The sequence below is a fragment of the Schistocerca gregaria genome, chromosome 1, assembly GCF_023897955.1.
Source record: "Schistocerca gregaria isolate iqSchGreg1 chromosome 1, iqSchGreg1.2, whole genome shotgun sequence".
Lineage (NCBI taxonomy): Eukaryota > Metazoa > Arthropoda > Insecta > Orthoptera > Acrididae > Schistocerca > Schistocerca gregaria.
In genome coordinates, this window is record NC_064920.1 from 858,949,845 (window position 1) to 858,968,682 (window position 18,838).

Genomic DNA, 18,838 nt, shown 5'->3' on the forward strand with positions numbered 1-18,838 from the left:
AGTTCATCAAGAGTAGTGAATGGCGTATTGTGACGAGCCAGTTGCTCGGCTACCATTGACCAGACGTTTTCAATTGGTGAGATCTGGAGAATGTGCTGACCAGGGCAGCAGTCGAACATTTTCTGTATCCAGAAAGTCCCGTACAGGACCACAACATGCGGTTGTGCATTATCCTGCTGAAATGTGGGGTTTAGCAGGGATCAAATGAGGGTACAGCCACGGGTCGCAAGTCATCTGAAATGTACCGTCCACTGTTCAAAGTGCCGTCAGTGCGAACAAGAGGTGACCGAGACGTGTAACTAATGGCGCCCCATACCATCACGCCGGGTGATACGCCAGTATGGCGACGACGAAGTGACGCTTCCGATGTGCGTTCACCGCGATGTCGCCAAACACGGATCCGACCATCATGATGCTGTAAACAGAACCTGGATTCATCCGAAAAATTACGTTTTGCCATTCGTGCACCCAGGTTCGACGTTGAGTACACCAACACATGGTCTTCTCTGTGATGCAGCATCAAGGGTAACCGCATCCGAGCTGATAGTCCATGCTGCTGCAAACGTCGTCGAACTGTTCTTCGTGCAGATGGTTGTTGTCTTGCATACGTCCCCATCTGTTGACTCAGGGATCGAGACGTGGCTGCACGATCCGTTACAGCCATGCGGATAAGATGCCTGTCATCTCGGCTGCTAGTGATACGAGGCCGTTGGGATCCAGCACGGCGTTCCGTATTACCCCCCTGAACTCACCGGTCGCGGTGGTCTCGCGGTTCAAATGGTTCAAATGGCTCTGAGCACTATGGGACTTAACATCTATGGTCATCAGTCCCCTGTAACTTAGAACTACTTAAACCTAAGTAACCTAAGGACAGCACACAACACCCAGTCATCACGAGGCAGGGAAAATCCGCGACCCCGCCGGGAATCGAACCCGGGAACCCAGGCGTGGGAAGCGAGAATGCTACCGCACGATCTCGCGGTTCTAGGCGCGCAGTCCGGAACCGTGTGACTACTACGGTCGCAGGTTCGAATCCTGCCTCGGGCATGCATGTGTGTAATGTTCTTAGGTTAGTTAGGTTTAAGTAGTTCTAAGTTCTAGGGGACTGATGACCACAGCTGCTAAGTCCCATAGTGCTCAGAGCCATTTGAACCATCCTGAACTCACCGATTCTATATTATGCTAAAAGTGGGAAACGTGATGGTACGCATTTCTCCTCCTTACACGAGGCATCACAACAACGTTTCACCAGGCAACGCCGGTCAACTGCTGTTGAAACTTTTCTCATGTCAGTACATTGTTGGTGTCGCCACCGGCGTCAACCTTGTGTGAATGCTCTGTGAAGCTAATCATTTGCACATCACAGCATCTTCTTCCTGTCGTTTAAATTTCGCGTCTGTAGCACGTCATCTTCGTGGTGTAGCAATTTTAATGGCCATTAGTGTAGTTGCTCGTCCAACACAGTTGCCAGCAACAATGGTTTTCTGCGAAGAACCTAAGTTCAGTTTGTATCTAATTTCGAGATTCTGCTTGAGGTCTAGCATCACCTGTTTCCCTTTAGAAGCCGCGATAATGATCCGTAAGGAAAGCCACAATTTCAAAGTGTACAAGAATGTTGAATATTATAATTAACTGATAACATGGTTGCAGACGAAATCTCATTATTGTAGGCGTCATTTCAGGTTGAACGTCGAGAAATTGGAAGTGTGCCGGATTACCGAGAGGCCGGAGTACTGTGGGCCGCCTTAGCGAGAGTTGAGTGGTTAAAGACTGACTTGATTTCAATTTGGTCTGGTGTCGAACAGCAGCAAGCACAATAAAGCTGGAAAGAACGCTGCAGACCCATTAACACAACTGCCACGAGAAAAGGGCTAGGTGCTGGTAACGAATACAGAGACCTGATATAACGCCAGTGTATATACACGTTGAAACCAAACTCCACTGACAAAATGTTTCAGGTTGTTCACGGACAATCTCTGAGTATTTTGGTATTAGTTACTCGTTGCAGGGTAATTCCTTTGCATTCGATGTTTCTTACCCTGATTTATTTCAGGATCTGTAGAGTCTGAATATCTGTGAAATCGTCGGCGCTGTGTGCCTTCTTTGGAGAAATTTGGAAACGAACTTATTCCATTCACACACGATACTTGCTGTTTATACCAGTAATACCCCCTTTACTCTTGCCCCCTCGCACTTGCAGTCATTACCTATTAGTACTGTCTCCGGTTTTTTTTTTCAGCACTCTTTGTTCTAATGATTGATGAAGAGATGGCCGGTACGCACATCGTGTACGGCTTTACTGAATGCAGTCGAAAAACGGCACAACGACGGTATGCTCAGATAATCTCGTGCGACTTATACTTAGATGCATTATTCTACGCTTTATGTTGTGCGATTTGGTGATTGTGAAGTTATTTTTCTCAGAAACAAAAGTAATATTACTAACAAACGGAATAATTCAAAATTACTAGGAGCAATCAGATGTAAGCGAGGCAGGCGGAGACAAGTGAGGAAAGTGTTTATTATTTCAAAAGTAATCGTCATAACTGTTAATACATTTATCCCGTTGTGAAACAAGATGATCAGCGCCTTCATGGAAAAGTGATCGCGGTTGCTGACGGTACCACGACAGTACCTAGGCGTGCACCTTTTCTGGGTGGACCCACATGTTGCCAAATTTGCTTCGCGTACGGTGCAGAAGTTTCATTGGGAAGCCGTTACACAAGACCCATACAGTCCCAATCTCTCCCCGTGAGATTTCCATATTACCATCAAGAAAGGTGTTCGTGGCCGTCGATTTGCTTCGGGCGAAGAGGGGCACAGCTGGTTCCGTGGGCAACCGCTTACATTTTTCCACGAAGGCAAAGACCGTCGCGTCTCAAAGTGAGATAAAGGTATTAACAGTTATGGAGTTTAATTTTGAAATTTGATAACAGTTTAGTTTTTTCCGTCTGTCTCGCTTTCATTTGACTACCCCTATAAATTATCAGTCCGTAACGAGGTACCGGAAACCACGGGTCTCATGTATCAAGACGCTCACAAAATATTCGTGAGCAACGTCTGGAAATTTTTCGATGTGCTTTGGGGTCACACTTTATTTTCAGGGCACCCCTCAATCTTAACAATATGTTTTTAGGTATCGAAACAAGATTTTCGACAAGTTATAATACGCCTCCTAAGATAATGGTTATGGAAGTATCAGCGTATTATGACGTCGAAGATCGCCCAAAAAACATGCTGATAATATAACGCAACTGAATTCATAATCAGTATGCAACGATTGATTAATGACGTCTAAATGTCATCGAAGTGCCAAATAATGTTTTCAGTGAGAATGAAGGACACCTGTAAGCATTGTGTTTTCAAGAGCATAGAGACGCTAGTTCTACAAGTTTGTGGAAAGCTTAACAGTATTGGTTAAAAACAGACTTGGTTGCAATATTATTTTTTTTTATTTTTCAACGACGCGTTTCGCCTTATTTAGGCATCTTCAGGTTAGTAAATAAAAAAACAGATAACAAATACATCTATTTAAGAATCGCGATCACGTTGTGCAGACTTGTATAAGCATGTATAAACAGATCACCTTTTGAAAGAGCAAATACCTTAATTTGGTATTTCTTAAGAATCCTTTACTCAGTGTAGCCAAAGGGCATCGTCGAATATAACAGGCCAACATCGCCTTCGTTAAACTCAGTTCTGGTTTTTACTGAGTTTAACGAAGGCTATGTTGGCCTGACATATTCGACGATGCCCTTTGACTACACTGACTAAAGGATTCTTAAGAACTACCAAATTAAGGTATTTGCTCTTTCAATAGGTGATATGTTTATACATGCTTATAGGTTATCCAAGTCTGGACATCGCGATTCTTAAATAGATGTATTTGTTCTCTGTTTTTTTCATATGCAGCACTAATTATCTAGGGCTCCTATCCATGTTTCAATGATTTATTACCCTCTTTATATTGGGTCATTGGAATAACTGCTTGGCTAATTACAAAAATCTGAACTGTCCGCAAAAGAATTACTTCCTTAAAATTCCATACTGCTTTGAATATAGTTATGCGAGTTTAGCAGGAAAGACAGACCTCACAAAATCCATTGCAGTTATACGCGAATTCAAATCTGCGTTTACCCCATCCACTGTATTCGGAGGAATGGCTGGCTGCCCTAGTGCGCAGGGCTATTGATTTGTTCGCCAGTAGAGGAGGCGGTGTCAAACTTCCTGCTGTGGCTGTCAGATCGCAAGTCAAGTAGCGCCGCATTTCCTGCCGGATTCTCCGTCCCTGAGTCAGCTGCGGTGTGACGGCACCGCCGCCAGCTGAGGTGACTGCGCAGCCTTTGCACCACTCTTCCTCGTCGTTGCTACACTGCGCAAGCGCTGCGGTTAGGCGGCTCTTCACTTACACTTAACCGTCTAGCTGGCTTTCTGGATTTTCTAGGTAAACTCTTTCTTACGACATAGCAGTAAAAAATACGAATTCTTTACTTTGATGTGGAAGATCTTGCAGCTCCCGGTGTGTAAACGCTGAGCACAAGCTCAGTTTTCCACGATTATCCGGGAAAATGTCTGGATCAACCTACAGCTGATTAACGGCGATTTTCACACAACCATTACGCTGAACATAATGGTCCCACACACCGGTTTATTGGATCAGGGACATTTAGGAACTAGGAATGTAATCGATAACTCGGTAGCGTTCTGTCATCCTTCAAATACTTTTCTAGCCGCGTGGCAAGCACATCTAGCTGCATTCCCATGGTAATCATAGATCTAAAATCTACTAAGAAAAAAGGAAGAAGAAAAACGGCACCGCTAAGGAATTATCCGAATGGGACGAAAATCGGTTGGTGTGATGTATTTGTTCAGACAAGCAAATGATTACAATTTCAGAAAATTTGGAAGATTTATTCAACAGAAAGAGCTTTCAAAAATTTATCAAGCTTTTATCAATTTATCTGGCCCTTTTGCAAGCATTTATACGGCTTGGCGTTGGTCAGTAGAGTTTTTGGGTGCCATCCTGAGGAATATTGTGCCAAATTGTGTCCAATTTGTGCGTTAGATCGTCAAAATCCTGAGATGGTTGGAGGATCGTGCCCGTAATGCTCCAAACGGTCTCAAGTGGGGGTAGTTCCGCTACCTTACTGGCCAAGGCAGAATTTGACAAGCAAGAGTACAAGCAGTAGAAACTCTCGCCTGGTGCCGGCAGGTATTATCTTGCTGAAATGTTAGCCCAGGATGGCTAATCATGAAGGGCAACAAAGCGGGGCGCAAAATATCATCGACGTACCGCTGTGCTACAAGGGTGGTGTCAGTGACAACCAAATGGCTCCTTCTATGAAATGAAGTGCCTCCCCAGACCGTCACCTGGTTGTCGAGCGGTATGGTGGGTGACAGGTTGGTCTCCCACCGGCGTCATCGCTGGTCTTTGAGGCCTGGAATTTCATTGACTGGAGTAGAATCGTCTTCAGTAATGAGTCCCGCTTCGAACTGAGCCCCGATCATGATTGGGTACTTAATCATATCGGCGAAGAGGAAAATTTAGTTGCTGTTGTTTGACTGGCAAGGGGAGGAGAGATGACAGCGTACCAGACATTCCGCCAAGGTTAAATTCCAAACATCTTGCAGAGTGTTGTGCAGTGTGGACAGGTGATTGCTGATGCTGACCCGTCCATCAGATGGGAACATGAAGCTCGGCGCTCCACTTGGTGCTATTCGAAGGAATGTGGGTGGCAGCTGGTTTCTTCCTCTCCCATTCATCCATGACAACAAAAACATGACACTACACTGCAAATGGTTCAAATGGCTCTGAGTACTATGGGACTTAACATCTGAGGTCAACAGTCTCCTAGAACTTAGAAGTACTTTAACCAAACTAACCTAAGGACATCACACATATCACTGCCCGAGGCAGGATTCGAACCTGCGACCGTAGCGGTCGCGCGGTTCCAGACTGAAGCGCCTAGACTCGCTCGGCCACTACACTGCACAATTACTAGTAAATCATATACGCGACATACATAAGTATTTCACACGTCATAACAGGTAGAAGCAGAAACTTCCAATAAGGCCTTGCACATTACAGCAATGCGAGTGTGCACCTGCACACAGTGCTCGTTTTCTGAATATTACACCCACTTCGTTTAGTTTCGTTGCGGTGCCCTCAGCATAAATACTTAATTAGCTTTAAAGGTATTAATAAACAAAAATTCACTTAACACCAATCAACAGTTGCGTCTGAGAAGCTGGCGTGTTTAAAGGTTATGTTATGAGACGTTAACTATCATCTGTGAATCCTGTTACACACACACACACACACACACACACACACACACACACACACACACACAACGTTCTTCGTTGCTTTTTAATTATTTACTAGCGATCCGCCGGTATTCGCACGGCTAACACTGATGATGTGGGGGCTTCAAAAAGCAAGTTTTACTGAATGTAGCGCTACCTTTCAATGTGATCCAGATGCATGACACAACTTTTTCAACATAGTAACCATATCTCTACAGAAAAAAAAGTCATAACACTCTACCAATCGTTCAATTCCTGAGCGACGAGAAATATCCGCTGCTTGGCCCCGGAACCATTGGAAAACCTCTGTGTGAACATCCTCATCGTTGGAGAAATTCTGACCCTCGCAGTGTTCTTTCAGCTTCCCGAAAAGACGGAGATTACGTCGGGTCAGCATCACCCTCATCTGTGCGGTTATGGTGAATTTGTTGGCACTACTTCACTACGGCTGGACACGACATTGTATTTGAGCCATACACCGTCAGAATTTCGCGGTAAATCTGTGCGCCCTCAAGGATCATGTTGTCCCGTGTGCTTCAACTTTGGGAGTACATTCCCTGTCGCTGCACCATTTTACGCGCACGCTGTGATGCAGCTGTTGTCCGTACCGCAGCAGATCTGCCTCTGTACATGAACTCTTTTCTTACAGTGCGCCAGTCTTGTTGGGTAACTGTCTTTCTTAGCTCGGTCGACATCTGTATCTTACTTTCAGAAGTACCTATGTATTTACGGCTGGACGATTTTTCTGGCGCAATAAATTACACACAGAAAGTTTCCTTGTGAGTCACTCTATTAGTGAAAACAGTATCAAAAGGTCTGCAGTTGTTCCTGAGAGTAGCTGTCGCATACAAACAGAAATATATATATATATATATATATATATATATATATATATATATATATATATGACCATCGCGTCCAATTTAAAACCGTATTTTCCCTTTCGTGTGTGTAGGTTGGTTTACGCAGAAGTCTTTGTAAGGAATTCATATTGATAATAACTATCGTGTCCAATTTAAAAGGCCGGCCTGGGTTGCCGAGCGGTTCTAGGCGCTATAGTCTGGAACCGCTCGACCGCTGCGGTCGCAGCTTCGAATCCTGCCTCGGACATGGATGTGTGTGATGTGCTTAGGTTAGTTAGGTTCTAGGGGACTGATTACCTCAGAAGTCGCATAGTGCTCAGAGCCATTTGAACCGTTTTGAACCAATTCAAACCGTGTTTTTCCTTTCGTGCCGCGCGGGATTAGCCGAACGGTTTGCATTCATGGACTGTACGTCTGGTCCCGGCGGAGGTTCGAGTCCTCCCTCAGGCATGGGTGTGTGTGTTTGTCCTCAGTATAATTTAGGTTAAGTAGTGTGTAAGCTTAGGGACTGATGACATTAGCAGTTAAGTCCCATAAGATTTCACACACATTTGAACATTTTTTTCGTTTCGTGTGTGTAGGTTGGTTGGCGCAGAAGTCTTTGTAAGGAATTCATATCGCACGGCCCCTCGTCCCGACTGGGGCGAAAACCTGCCTCTCCTTCCGTCCACTGGTCCGTGTGCGTCTCCTATCGCACAAGGTAGACACGCGGAAGTAACCACGTTCGAATTACTGTTGCTACTCGATGGGGGAGAAATAAAACTGGCGTTCTACGGATCGGAGCGTGGAATGTCAGATCCCTTAATCGGGCAGGTAGGTTAGAAAATTTAAAAAGGGAAATGGATAGGTTGAAGTTAGATATAGTGGGAATTAGTGAAGTTCGGTGGCAAGGGGAACAAGACTTCTGGTCAGGTGACTACAGGGTTATAAACACAAAATCAAATAGGGGTAATGCAGGAGTAGGTTTAATAATGAATAGGAACATAGGAATGCGGGTAAGCTACTACAAACAGCATAGTGAACGCATTATTGTGGCCAAGATAGATACGAAGCCCACACCTACTACAGTAGTACAAGTTTACATGCCAACTAGCTCTACAGATGACGAAGAAATTGAAGAAATGTACGATGAAATAAAAGAAATTATTCAGATAGTGAAGGGAGACGAAAATTTAATAGTAATGTGTGACTGGAATTCGAGTGTAGGAAAAGGGAGAGAAGGAAACATAGTAGGTGAAAATGGATTGGGGCTAAGAAATGAAAGAGGAAGCCGCCTAGTAGAATTTTGCACAGAGCACAACTTAATCATAGCTAACACTTGGTTTAAGAATCATGAAAGAAGGTTGTATGCATGGAAGAAGCCTGGAGATACTGACAGGTTTCAGATAGATTATATAATGGTAAGACAGAGATTTAGGAACCAGGTTTTAAGTTGTAAGACATTTCCAGGGGCAGATGTGGACTCTGACCACAATCTATTGGTTATGACCTGTAGATTAAAACTGAAGAAACTGCAAAAATGTGCGAAATTAAGGAGATGGGACCTAGATAAACTGAAAGAACCAGAGGTTGTACATAGTTTCAGGGAGAGCATAAGGGAACAATTGACAGGAATAGGGGAAAGAAATACAGTAGAAGAAGAATGGGTAGCTCTGAGGGATGAAGTAGTGAAGGCAGCAGAGGATAAAGTAGGTAAAAAGACGAGGGCTGCTAGAAATCCTTGGGTAACAGAAGAAATATTGAATTTAATTGATGAAAGGAGAAAATATAAAAATGCAGTAAATGAAGCAGGCAAAAAGGAATACAAACGTCTCAAAAATGAGATCGACAGGAAGTGCAAAATGGCTAAGCAGGGATGGCTAGAGGACAAATGTAAGGATGTAGAAGCTTATCTCAGTAGGGGTTAGATAGATACTGCCTACAGGAAAATTAAATAGACCTTTGGAGAGAAGAGAACCACGTGTATGAATATCAAGAGCTCAGATGGCAACCCAGTTCTAAGCAAATAAGGGAAGGCAGAAAGGTGGAAGGAGTATATAGAAGGTTTATACAAGAGCGATGTACTTGAGGACAATATTATGGAAATGGAAGAGGATGTAGATGAAGACGAAATGGGAGATTCAATACTGCGTGAAGAGTTTGACAGAGCACTGAAAGACCTGAGTCGAAACAAGGCCCCCGGAACTACTGACGGCCTTGGGAGAGCCAGTCATGACAAAACTCTACCAGCTGGTGAGCAGGATGTATGAGACAGGCGAAATACCCTCAGACTTCAAGAAGAATATAATAATTCCAATCCCAAAGAAAGCAGGTGCTGACGGATGTGAAAATTACCGAACTATCAGTTTAATAAGTCACAGCTGCAAAATACTAACGCGAATTCTTTACAGACGAATGGAAAAACTGGTAGATGCGGACCTCGGGGAGGATCAGTTTGGATTCCGTAGAAATGTTGGAACACGTGAGGCAATACTGACCTTACGACTTACTTAGAAGAAAGATTAAGAAAAAGCAAACCTACGTTTCTAGCAGCATTTGTAGACTTAGAGAAAGCTTTTGACAATGTTGACTGGTATACTCTCTTTCAAATTCTGAAGGTGGCAGGGGTAAAATACAGGGAGCGAAAGGCTATTTACAATTTGTACAGAAACCAGATGGCAGTTATAAGAGTCGAGGGGCATGAAAGGGAAGCAGTGGTTGGGAAAGGAGTGAGACAGGGTTGTAGCCTCTCCCCGATGTTATTCAATCTGTATATTGAGCAAGCAGTAAAGGAAACAAAAGAAAAATTTGGAGTAGGTATTAAAATTCATGGAGAAGAAGTAAAAACTTTGAGGTTCGCCGATGACATTGTAATTCTGTCAGAGACGGCAAAGGACTTGGAAGAGCAGTTGAACGGAATGGACAGTGTTTTGAAAGGAGGATATAAGATGAACATCAACAAAAGCAAAACGAGGATAATGGAATGTAGTCAAATTAAATCGGGTGATGCTGAGGGAATTAGATTAGGAAATGAGGCACTTAAAGGAGTAAAGGAGTTTTGCTATTTAGGAAGTAAAGTAACTGATGATGGTCGAAGTAGAGAGGATATAAAATGAAGACTGGCATTGGCAAGGAAAGCGTTTCTGAAGAAGAGAAGTTTGTTAACATCGAATATAGATTTATGTATCAGGAAGTCGTTTCTGAAAGTATTTGTTTGGAGTGTAGCCATGTATGGAAGTGAAACATGGACGATAACTAGTTTGGACAAGAAGAGAATAGAAGCTTTCGAAATGTGGTGCTACAGAAGAATACTGAAGATAAGGTGGATAGATCACGTAACGAATGAGGAGGTATTGAATAGGATTGGGGAGAAGAGAAGTTTGTGGCACAACTTGACTAGAAGAAGCGATCGGTTGGTAGGACATGTTTTGAGGCATCAAGGGATCACAAATTTAGCGTTGAAGGGCAGCGTGGAGGGTAAAAATCGTAGAGGGAGACCGAGAGATGAGTACACTAAGCAGATTCAGAAGGATGTAGGTTGCAGTAGGTACTGGGAGATGAAGAAGCTTGCACAGGATAGAGTAGCATGGAGAGCTGCATCAAACCAGTCTCAGGACAGAGGACAACAACAACAACTCGATGGGGGAGAGGCAGGTAAGTGGCTAGCATTTCAGCGGCTGGCGTTCGAGTGCGGACAGCACTGCCCAAGGCAGCAGTAAAACCGACGGTCAGTTTCTTCATTACCCCGACTCTGCAGGCGGAACTAGCTAAGTGTGTGTGTGTGTGTGTGTGTGTGTGTGTGTACATAGGTCCGCGTAGTCAGCGCGTACACAACTTTCCCACTAGAGCGCGCCCCGCTGAGCACAACAGCGCAGGCGCAGCGCTCGTCCGTCTCTGCACTACGAGATGGCGCTGACTTAGAGACGGACCAAATTCTGCTTCCGCCGATCCGCGTATTAATATGTAACGCAGCCAATGAGATTGCTGCTAACGTAGAACCTTTTCTCCTCGCGGATCACACTCGCGCAGTGATACCTGAACGCGCGAGGTATTATAACGAGTGTACAGACTTTCGATGAGTCAGTCTGCATTTGTCTGCACCAGTCTGTACCAGTCTGCATTAGTCTGTACCAGTCTGCATTTGTCTGTACCAGTCTATAGTCAAGTTTCAGTCGGCGCCTAACAAGATTACGATATTCCTGTACATAGCCATGAAGATATATGTATAGACACTTAGTCAAGTATCAGAGATATGTGAGAATAAGATTAACGTACCAAGACCAAAGGAACTTCAGATTGTCAATTGTAAACAGCATCCAGAATCAAGTTACATAATGTGTATGCTTTTTATTATTTTAATAAATGTGTGTGAAAATTAATCAAGTTCTGTTTAAAGTTGGTCACCGTCAATCTGCTACTCTAAGCGTGCAAGTGGCATTTCTGTCGTCCGACCTAACAGCAGAAGATAAACACGCCACGATAAGACCATGAGACATATAGCTGACACTCGCCTACTTCGTTAGAGCGACAAGTCAAATAATCTGATGGTGTGTGTACCGAAGGTCTTACAGCACACACACCACAGTGTGTGTGTGTTATGTCGAAGTTAACGTGTTTGGGTGGTTTTTCTGTCGAAGTTAACACCGTCGATATCTCTGTACTGTCGATATCGCTGTGGAGTGAAATCAAATGAAACAAGTAAGATTTGTTTTTAAGCTCTAAGAATGTGTTGTTGTAGTCCGCAACGAAGTAGAAAAGAATGAGGTTAACGTCGTCGTGGCAAACCCACTCACGTCAGATAGTGCGGTCTTGCACCGTTGTTATTGTAGGCAAACACATGGCTTGGTCGAGCTGCAGACTGGTTACATAAGACGCACGTTCGGAGCCAATCGAGGCGGCACTTGTGGCGGTCAGCGACCCGCGGCTGTTTTTCAGTGAAGCGCTGACGACGCGTGTCATTAGGACGTGTGGCCTCGCAGTGGCCACAGCCGTAGCAGCAGCGGCACCAACACCACAGCGCGCCCGTCAATATTTAGATAGCGCCGCCTGCCTCGTTAGACCCAGTTTGGTGCGCTTCGTTTGGCCGGCTGCCGCCCAGTGTCGCAGCTGGGTGGCCGGCATGTTACTCATTTCAGCTTGATGCTTCCCACATGCTTCCACTGCCACGGCGTGCTGGCGCTGTTCGTTATCGAAACTGCTATATACAAATTTAACAAGCGAAGACAACGTTGCGCTTCCGTACTATTTCATGCGCAATGTACACGCGATGCCTTGGTTGGCTCTGAGCACACACATACATGCCCGAGGCAGGATTCGAACCTGCGACCGTCGCGGTCGCGCGGTTTCATACTGTAGCGTCTAGAACCGCACGGCCACTCCGGCCGGCGCGATGCCTTGGACACATAATATTTTTTTATTGCGTTCTCCCCAATGAATGCCAACTGTTACAGGTGATAATGATTAACTTGGCGTGGGGTATGAGGAGCTGAATTTGTTTCGCCCTGGTGATAATGATTGAGTGAGTGTGGGAACGTTGAACGTGTTTTGCCCCGAAGTAAAGCAGGGCACAGTACAGCCCCGCACGCTTCTCTTGCCGCTCTGTAAAAGTACCTACACTCGAGCCGGCCAGGGTGACCGAGCGGTCCTAGGCGCTACAGTCTGGACCCGCGCGACCGCTACGGTCGCAGGTTCGAATCCTGCCTCGGACATGGATGTGTGTGATGTCCTTAGGTTAGTTTAAGTAGTTCTAAGTTCTAGGGGACTGATGACCTTTAGAAGTTAAGTCCCATAGTGCTGAGAGCCATTTGAATCTACACTCTAACCCAGGGCTTCCCAACGTGTGGTCCGCGAACCCCTTAGGGGTCCGTCGGCTCTTTCTAGGGGGTCCGCGGTCACCCTTCACCAAGTCGTGTAAACAAATGAGTAAAATTATTGAATAAAAATGTGAAAATCAAACTCATCACAATTTTTTTTCGTGTGAAAAACGTGTGTACTTTTACTTCAGGTCGCATTCCCCAGCAGCCTTTGCGGTTCCTAAGTGAGAACGCATACACAGTTTAGTGCCGGAGAATGCGTCTTCTCTGATCAACTGTTTCGCAACAATACTGTGGTCGTTTGTGCGTCGCCTCATGGCGGTAGATGCGCTGAAACATTTTACGCATGCGCGGAGCGAGCTTTGTCGATCAATCACAGTGCTCGCTGGTACGTATGCGGCCCCAGGCATCATTAAATGTTAAACTTGCTTTGTCAGTGGACTACCTATTTCATCAGTCGGTTTTTGACCTTCAAGTGGCTTTCATTCATCTCTAAACCAAAGGCTATTGATACTTTGCGGAGGGCGGAGGGGAGGGGGAGGGTTATTGGTAATATGCAATTTGCACTAAGAAGCTTTCAGTTCCCATGGGTTTCGCTCTAAAATTTAAAGTTACTCTGCTCTTGACTGACTAGGGGTCCGCCATGGATTTTCGACTGAAAAGGTTGGGAAGCCCTGCTCTAGCCCAACCAACGCCAACGAACGACAACCAACTGCTTCGTTGGCCGAGATTGCTTACTATGTACGAGCGCCATTATATGAGTCAAAGAAGCGGTTGGCCTTGGTTGCGGTTCGGTCTGCTGGTGGAACATAGAAGCGTTGGCGGTTGTTTGACTTTGTGACCCCTCTCCTAGTGTGAACGCAGAGTCGAATGTTGGTTGGTTCAGTAGCGATTTGCTGTGTCTGTAGAACGTACTTAGTATCTTTTATTGACTGTTTCGCGCGTTAGCTTAATAAGAGCGTACTCAGAAACACTAAAATTTACAGTTAAAAACACAGCAGTTAGCTGTTAAATCAGCCAATAACACACGCAGAGTGCGATTTGTGGCTGCCCTGAAAAACTTAATTTCAACAGTCGTTGTTTCCCCTGTACTCAGTGCCTATTCTCGTTAAGGATGTATGGAGGGTATATGGAGAAGACTTTGAAGCTGACAGTTTTGTCGTGAATGGGAACGTTAATGGGGCCCTTCCAGCTGCGATTATTTAAAAAAGTAAATAAAAAAGTGGAAAGATTAGACGCTTGGAGAGAAATAAGTGAGTCATTAGAAAGAAATGTGCAGGATGTGAAAAAGAAAATCGAGTCTGTATTGACATATTTTCGCCGTGAACGACGAAGAGAAACAAACAAAACTGGGAGTTGATCATTAATTTTTCTGCTGCAGGTACAGCTCTCCTAAAATAGGTGTCAGATTTGGAAATTTTGGGGTCTACACAGTTCAAAGACAATTCGAAATATATAGCTTTGATTCGTCCAAAAGCGTAGTTTCTTCTTCTTTTCTGATGACCAGCTTCGTGAAGTAAAATGAATTCTGCACATGCGACGACTACTAAATCCCCCTCTTCCCTCATGACATCGACGGGGAAATTGTAATTAGAAGGCTGTTTTTAACAATAACAGAACGGGAGCACTGTTTCAAAGTTATCAGAGCCAACTACGATTCTACATGGCCGAATCCTCTGGCCTCAAGTCCTTCATTTGGTGTGGATGAGAAGCTGAACGCAAATACATTGGAGACCAACATTAGGCCGAATCCAGTCTCTCGTCGTTCGTTGGCCTAGTGTGTGCGCGCGCCTTAATGGGAGTGGAGTCAGTTCAGGCGCGTGAAAATGGACACGAGGCCGGTTATTTTCGCTATCTGTTCGTCCAGATTTATGGACTTGAAGCATTTATTTACAGTTTTCATTTACTTCTTGCCTCAGTGGTGTGTGTTTTGAGAAAGTTCTATGTAGCACACGGGCGTGATGAGAGGGGCTCGTGATTAAAGCGTTTTTCCTTTTTTTTATGTGTAGACGCTAGAATGGCGGCTTAAATTTACACAAGTTTCGATTTATGACGCGAGAAACACCATGTGTTCTGTATTAGAAAACAGCATGAAGGGATAACACCAGGAGAGCGGTTTGCCTTAGTCTCATATTATTGAGCGCTCGACTGTATCGCGAAACAAAAGACTGCCTTTCTTTATTACCTTCTTCGACATAATGTTGTCAAGATGGCTACGACGTGTGTATCCTCGCAGTTTAAAAAAGTTGTATAACTCTCGCAGTACCGGGGGGGGGGGGGGGGATATTGTGTCCACCTTTTGAAAATATTGTAATGAGAATGTCGACATTCAGAATTTCCAGTTTCAGGGCCGTGCATATCAGTATCTCTGTAAAAAGTATGTAAGTGCAATTCAACAGCAATGGGCGAAATATGCATTTTTTAATTTTCTTTTTGGCGGCCTTAAAGTCCGAAGTACACATTATTGGAAGCGCATCGCTACTACTACGAATGTGATAGAAGGTATTTTCTGGTGCTGGACTCTACTTGTACTTCAGTACCTCTTTAAAAAATACATTGCTAATGTAATTCAACTACAATTAATGAATCTACACACATTAAAAAAAAGTTTTGCAGCACCTCGGTTCCGAGAGTTCCGGAACCTGTACAGAAAATTGGAATAGAGATCAACATGAACATCATCTCCGCCCTTGTTATTGCTCGTGAAAACCACACTTTGCATGTTGTACCACCATACAGCGAGACCTTCAGAGGTGGTGGTCAGTTTGCTGTACACACCGGTACTTCTAATACTGAGTAGCACGTCCTATTACGTTGATGCATGCCTGTATTCGTCGTGGCATACTATCCACAAGTTCATCAAGCACTGTTGGTCCAGAATGTCCCACTCCTCAACGGCGATTCGGCGTAGATCCCTCAGAGTGGTTGGTGAGTCACGTCGTCCATAAACCGCCCTTTTCAATATATCCTAGATATGTTCGATAGGGTTCATGTCTGGAGAACATGCTGGCCACTCTGATCGAGTGATGTCGTTATCCTGGAGCAAGTCATTCACAAGATGTGCACGAGGGAGGGGGGGGGGGGGGCGAATTGTCATCCATGAAGACGAATGCCTCGCCAATGTGCTGCCGATATTTTGCAGTGTCGCTCGGAGGATGGCATTCACGTATCGTTCAGCCGTTACGGCGCCTTCCATGACCTGCAGCGTACGCCGGCCCCACATAATTCCACCACAAAGCAGAAGGGAACCTCCACCTTGCTGCACTCGCTGGACAGTGTGTCTAAGGCGTTCAGCCTGACTGGGTTGCCTCCAAACACGTCTCCGACGATTGTCTTGTTGAAGGCATATGCGACACCCATCTTTGAGGAGAACGTGATGCCAAGGCTTAGCGGTCCATTCGTCATGTTGTTTGGCCCATCTGTACCGCGCTGCATGGTGTTGTGGTTGCAAAGATGGACCTCGCTATGGACATCGGGAGTGAAGTTGGGCATCATGCAGCCAACTGCGCACACTTTGAGTCGTAACAGGACGTCCTGTGTCTGCATGAAAAGCATTATTCTACATGGTGGCGTTGCTGTCGGTTCCTTCGAGCCATAATCGGTAGGTAGTGGTCATCCACTGCAGTAGTAGCCCTTGGGCGGCCTGAGTGAGGCATGTCAGTGACAGTTCCTGTCTCTCTGTATCTCTTCCATGTCCGAACAACATCGCTTTGGTTCACTCCGAGACGCCTGGACACTTCCCTTGTGAGAGCCCTTCCTGGCACAAAGTAACAATGCCGACGCGATCGAACCGCGATATTGACCTTCTAGGCATGGTTGAACTACAGACAACATGAGCCGTATACCTCTTTCCTGGTAAAATGATTGGAACTGATCGGCTGTCGGAACCCAATAGGCGCTGCTCATGCATGGCTGTTTACATCTTTGGGTGAGTTTAGTTACATCTCTGAACAGTCAAAGGGACTGTGTCTGTGATACAATATTCATACTCAACGTCTTTCTTCAGCAGTTCTGGGAACCGTGGTGACGCAAAACTTTTTTGATGTGTGTATTATATATATAGGTCTGTTACATATACAGGGTCATCCCAGATAAATCTTTTGTCCAGAAGCCAAATAATAGACCCGCATTACGTTATTCAGTAATCCGTTTTCACTCCTTAAGGCCTGTTCAAACATATGTTGGGTAGATTACCGTTCGTGTAAACGTGACGACATTAGAAACGTAACACAAAACAGTCGTTTAGCTTCCTGTGCTTGCACACAGTGCCGGTATCCGGGGTACCGTAAATAGTCCACTTGCTGCAGCTGACACTAAACAAAAGCTGAAATGCTTAGTTCCGTTTGCAAATATTCTTGTACAGAAGAAAGCCCTGGAGAAGAGCCCCAATTTAATCCTCTCCACTGAAAAGATGAATGAAGTAAATATTAGTGTGGTTCAAATGGCTTTGAGCACTATGCGACTTAACTTCTGAGGTCATCAGTCCCCTAGAACTTAGAACTGCTTAAACCTAACTAACCTAAGGACAGCACATAACACCCAGTCATCAAGAGGCAGGGAAAATCCCAGACCCCGCCGGGAATCGAACCCGGGCGCGGGAAGCGAGAACGCTACCGCACGACCACGAGCTGCGGACATAGTAACCTCAGATATGTTTGCAGATGATACACTTATCTGTTATGAAGTACAGTCTGAAAGAGGCTGGATAAATATTCAGTCAGATCTCGACAAGATTTCAAAGTGGTTCAGAGATTGGTAACTTACTTTAAATATCTAGAAATGTAAAATTGTTCAATTCACAAATGGGAAAAAACCACAGTATCCTGCACCTATAATATCTATGAGCCGCTGTTGGAATCAGCCGTTTTATACAAATACCTGGATATAAGAAGTTACAGGGGTTTGAAATGGAATGATCATATAGGCTCAGTCATAAGCAAAGCAGGTGGTAGACTTTATTGGTAGAATAACGGGGAAGTGCAACCAATCTACAAAGGAGATTGCTTACAAATCACTCGTGTGACCGGTTCTAGAATATTGCTCAAGTTTATGAGACCCATATCAAATAGGACCAACAGGGGATACTATACGTATACAGAGAAGAGCAGCCGACTGGTCGCAGGCTTGTTTGATCGTGGAAGAGTGTCACAGAGATACTGAAGGAACTGATGGTGGTGGTGGTTAGTGTTTAACGTCCCGTCGACAACGAGGTCATTAGAGACGGAGCGCAAGCTCGGAGTAGGGAAGGATTTGGAAGGAAATCGGCCGTGCCCTTTCAAAAGAACCATCCCGGCATTTGCCTGAAAAGATTTAGGGAAATCACGGAAAACCTAAATCAGGATGGCTGGAGACGGGATTGAACCGTCGTCCTCCCGAATGCGAGTCCAGTGTGCTAACCACTGCGCCACCTCGCTCGGTGAAGGAACTGAACTGGAAGACTCTTGAAGATAGACGTAAACCATACCGAGTAAGTATGTTTAACAAAGTTTCAAGAACTGGCTTTAAATGAGGACTTCCGGAATATATTAAAACTTCTTAAGTATCGCTCACTTAGGGATCGTGAGGATAAGATTAGAATAATTGCTGCGCGCAGTGGCATTCAGTCATTCTTCCCATATTCCATAGTGTAGGAAACGGGAAGAATAATAACGTACAATGGGACGTACACTCTGTCATGCATGCCACGATGGTTTGCAGAGTGTACTCCCTAAGTATCGGTCACATGGGGGTCGTGAGGATGCACGCGCAGAGGCATTCAGTCATTCTTCCCGGGCTCCATACCCGAATGGAACGGGAAGAAACTAATAACTGGTACAATGGGACGTACCATCTGCCATGCACTTCACGGTGGTTTGCAGAGTATAGACGTAGATGTAG

General features: G+C 45.0%; 1 protein-coding gene across 7 annotated transcripts in view; it reads left to right on the forward strand.

Annotated features, from left to right (window-relative positions):
- The window catches only part of LOC126272780 (protein sidekick), a 614,097-nt gene that overhangs the window by 304,431 nt on the left and 290,828 nt on the right, over positions 1-18,838 (forward strand). The window lies entirely within an intron of this gene.